Source organism: Amphimedon queenslandica, unplaced genomic scaffold, assembly GCF_000090795.2.
Source record: "Amphimedon queenslandica unplaced genomic scaffold, v1.1 AMPQUscaffold_12508, whole genome shotgun sequence".
NCBI lineage: Eukaryota > Metazoa > Porifera > Demospongiae > Haplosclerida > Niphatidae > Amphimedon > Amphimedon queenslandica.
The window spans coordinates 11,091-14,664 of NW_003547255.1; the positions used below are offsets into that span (position 1 = coordinate 11,091).

At 31.6% G+C, this 3,574-nt stretch overlaps 4 long non-coding RNA genes across 4 annotated transcripts; 3 read left to right on the forward strand and 1 right to left on the reverse strand.

The window, feature by feature from the left end:
• Window positions 1-688: 688 nt before the first annotated feature.
• LOC109587612 (uncharacterized) lies at window positions 689-894 on the reverse strand. Its single transcript, XR_002187705.1, has 2 exons — window positions 862-894; window positions 689-810 (listed from the first exon to the last, which is right to left on the reverse strand). It is a non-coding gene; the product is annotated as an uncharacterized LOC109587612 (long non-coding RNA).
• A 559-nt stretch (window positions 895-1,453) lies between these two features.
• LOC109587610 (uncharacterized) lies at window positions 1,454-1,917 on the forward strand. Its single transcript, XR_002187703.1, has 3 exons — window positions 1,454-1,470; window positions 1,521-1,797; window positions 1,848-1,917. It is a non-coding gene; the product is annotated as an uncharacterized LOC109587610 (long non-coding RNA).
• A 62-nt stretch (window positions 1,918-1,979) lies between these two features.
• On the forward strand, window positions 1,980-2,314 carry LOC109587611 (uncharacterized). Its single transcript, XR_002187704.1, has 3 exons — window positions 1,980-2,057; window positions 2,139-2,203; window positions 2,246-2,314. It is a non-coding gene; the product is annotated as an uncharacterized LOC109587611 (long non-coding RNA).
• Window positions 2,315-2,807: 493 nt separating this feature from the next.
• Window positions 2,808-3,371, forward strand: LOC109587608 (uncharacterized). Its single transcript, XR_002187701.1, has 4 exons — window positions 2,808-2,853; window positions 2,899-2,956; window positions 3,005-3,063; window positions 3,117-3,371. It is a non-coding gene; the product is annotated as an uncharacterized LOC109587608 (long non-coding RNA).
• Window positions 3,372-3,574: the final 203 nt, after the last annotated feature.

Here is a 3,574-nt window from a genome sequence, read left to right on the forward strand (position 1 = left end):
TTCAAACTGTGTGTTGTCACACAACTCTGGTGGGTTATGATCCCACACAGACCAATCATTACATTCTGGGGGATCAGAAAGAACAAATGGGTCTATGTCATCAGCAGCAGAAGGTACTACATACTCTGTGACATCACATAACTCTGGGTTATGATCACACACAGAGCCAGAAATAACTTCCTGCTCTGTAACAACATCACACAACCCTTTATTAAGGACGCCACCACTGCATTCTACACTAGCACTGGAATCTAATACAGGCTCTGCAGTGATATCATGCCTTTCATCAACACTACACTTTGCTTTAGCCCTAGCTCGTTTTTCTTTCATCAATTTTCTAAGCTTTTTAGCAGATACTTTCCCCTTAAGTTAGGCATGACTTATAACAGCTATTTATATATATATTATACAGTAAGAGAAAATCAACGTGGTGTTAGAGTCAATTTTCAGTAGTAATTATCAATAACTTGATTACTGTTATCAATTATAGTTATATTAAAGCATATCTTTGAAAATCTTGTTAATGACCAGCACTTTAAGAATAATTCAAGATCAGCTTAAACAGTTTCACTTTCAAGATCACTTACATCAGTCAGTAAGAGTAGCACCGTCCACCATAAGATAGCACGAGTTCTACAATCTGAGGATGCGCAAATCACACCCCTTATAGCCACGCCCAATTCAATAATTATAACAATTCACAATTATTAGTTAGATATCAGTAAATTACAGATACAAATTATAGACGACATACAACACAGTAAGACTTGGGCAGATAAGAAGAGTGTTCTTTTAATTGCTGAAGGTTACCTGTATAAAACATCATGCATCATAACTAAAGAAAACAATAATTTTACCTACCTTGACTTTCATTTTTAAATTTTACATCCGATTAATTAGAACTGCAGATCTGAGCATGCGCGACCACACCCAAATTTTGGAGCACATGCTTCTTTAATTAACAAAATGGCAGCATGTAGCTAAGATGGTATAATCCAGCAGTCATAGTATCACTTTTTCCTTTCTTGAAGATTAGTTTGATGGGACATGGACCTGCGCATAGACTGTTGGAGTAGATTGGTGTAAGAATTATCCTTGTAGCATCAACTAATACCAAGATATACACTGACAACTGGATTGACAGGACTTGATGAAAATGATGATGAAGATGAAAAAAGGTGGCTGAACAAAACGGCCCGTTTGCCGATATTTGAATTTCCTCTTAGACAGGGCCTAGAGCCACGCTAGTGGTACCATTGGAGTCCTCTGGTCAAGATTAGGTCCTCTATAAAGTCTGGTAAGCATAGGAGCTCGTTTTCCCGGTATAGCAAGGCTGCAAAAGTCGTTGCAGCCATTTTGTTTGGGGGTGAATCCTACTTAGTAACGCTACCGTGTTACTAATGAAAAAAAATGAAACGAAAAGGACATAAAAAGACAATGGTTTAAAATGATTATATTGATATTAATAAAGTAATGGATACCATGTTTATATTGCTAATTTCTCTTGCTTTTTGTTTTAGAATGTTTCTCCTCTAAAGAATACGCTTATTACCAGACACACAGTAACATTATCAAATATAATGAAATTATTTTATGTTATATTTACTAGTACTTATAAAAAAAAGGAAATTAATCCTACAAAAATACTTTAATAAAAAATGACTGAAATTAATCCTACAAAAATACTACAATAAAAAAAATGATTGGCCCACTGAATTACATGTGGATATTGACATAACTAAAAGCACATAAAAGAATAAGACAAAGATTTAAAATGATTATATTGCTATTAATAAAGTAATTGATATGATGTTTATATTGTTAATTTTTCTTGTTATTTCTTTTAGAATGTTTCTCCTCTTATTTATGATGATATAAGTAAAGAATATGCATATTGGTGTCAACAGAGAATAGAGATAGTATTAAGAGTAAGGTTATGTATTTGGAGATTATTTTACTCATTATTATTAGTGCTATTATGGGATTAACAAATACATCATCACAGTGACTCACACAGGTGTCAAATAAAACACATGGAAAGAGGAAGGTTAAAAGAGGTATGTGTTTGTACAAGTATTCTGTATTACTATTAACAAAGCAAAATGATGCAATGTTAATTTCCTTTTTATTTCTTTTAGAATATTTTTCCTCTATCTTTATGACACAAAATAAAAGCAGCAAAAACAATATAACATGTCCAAGAGTAAGGCTATGTATTTTGAAATAATTCTATTCTTATTATTAGTGCCATTACAATGAAAATTGCACACACTAGTGTATCACAGTGACTCACACAGGAGTAAAATGAAACACAAGGTTAAAAGTGATATGTTTGTATCAAGGTTAAAAGTGATATGTTTGTATTTAAATATTCTGTATTATCTATTAGGAAAGCAAAATGTTAATTTCCTTTTAATTTCTTTTAGAATATTTTTCCTCTAACTTTATGATAGTACAATTAAAGAATATGTGACCATAATTGACAAAAGGGACCTTGTGGCGGGTAGTGAAATTTGTCTTTCTAGCCTAAGAAATCCAAGTTCCTGAGCCCCATTTATCATAAAATTACTCCACAGGATGCAAAAAGTTATTATGAAACTTTTAGAAACAATGATTGTCTAACAAAGCACTCACAGGTTCATATTTTCCATTATAACAATCAATTTTAAAATCCGCCATAAGGGCCCTTTTGTCAATTATGGTCACATATGCATATTCTCATCATACAACCTACAATTATACAGTAATTTAAAAATAGATTGTGGTAAACATTCACTTATTCTTTATAGATATTGGAACTGATATTACTTTTACAATTTCTTTGGCAATTTTTCTAGTCCCATACATTTCAAAGTTATCTTTCTATCTTAATTGCCCTTAAAATGACATTCCCTTTAGAAATGGAACTTGACCTTTCTCTTGCACAAACAGAACATCATGTTGCCACTTACAATTGGTAAACAGCATTAAATTAATCATGTCACATGTTTATGTACTTTATTAGTGCACTTCAAATTATGTACCTAGTCAACCAAACATAATAGGAACTACAAACCTTAAAAAGTAGCATATATATGATAATACTCCAAAAAAACTACATGTATTTCTCTCCTTAGAAAAAATAACAGCGGTCATCAATATTAAATTTTCAAAGCAGCAAACAATACACCTCAAAAAGGAGTATTTTTGTCACAAATAAAAGCAAGACATTGCATAATTTACCACATTACATTAAGTATCTTTTCCTAATACTACTGTCACTGTCTCTTTCTCTTTGTACTAGACCATCACAAAATTCTCATATTTCATTGCACTAACCATCAATACTCATGTCAAACTATAAGTCGTTCTAAATTATGAAGCTCAACAAAGTTAGTCTATTGCTATAAATGCTGAAATGCCAACAGCTCTAATTTCAGAAAAAAATTTGAGCATAACATTGAAATAAATTAATAGTACATTCTTAAAAAGTACTGTCGAAGTTCTTTTAATTTTAAACTTATTGTAACACATTTCTTCTTTTAGAAAAAGTAATAGTGGTCATCATTGTTTCTTCATCATAAAACAGTCAAAA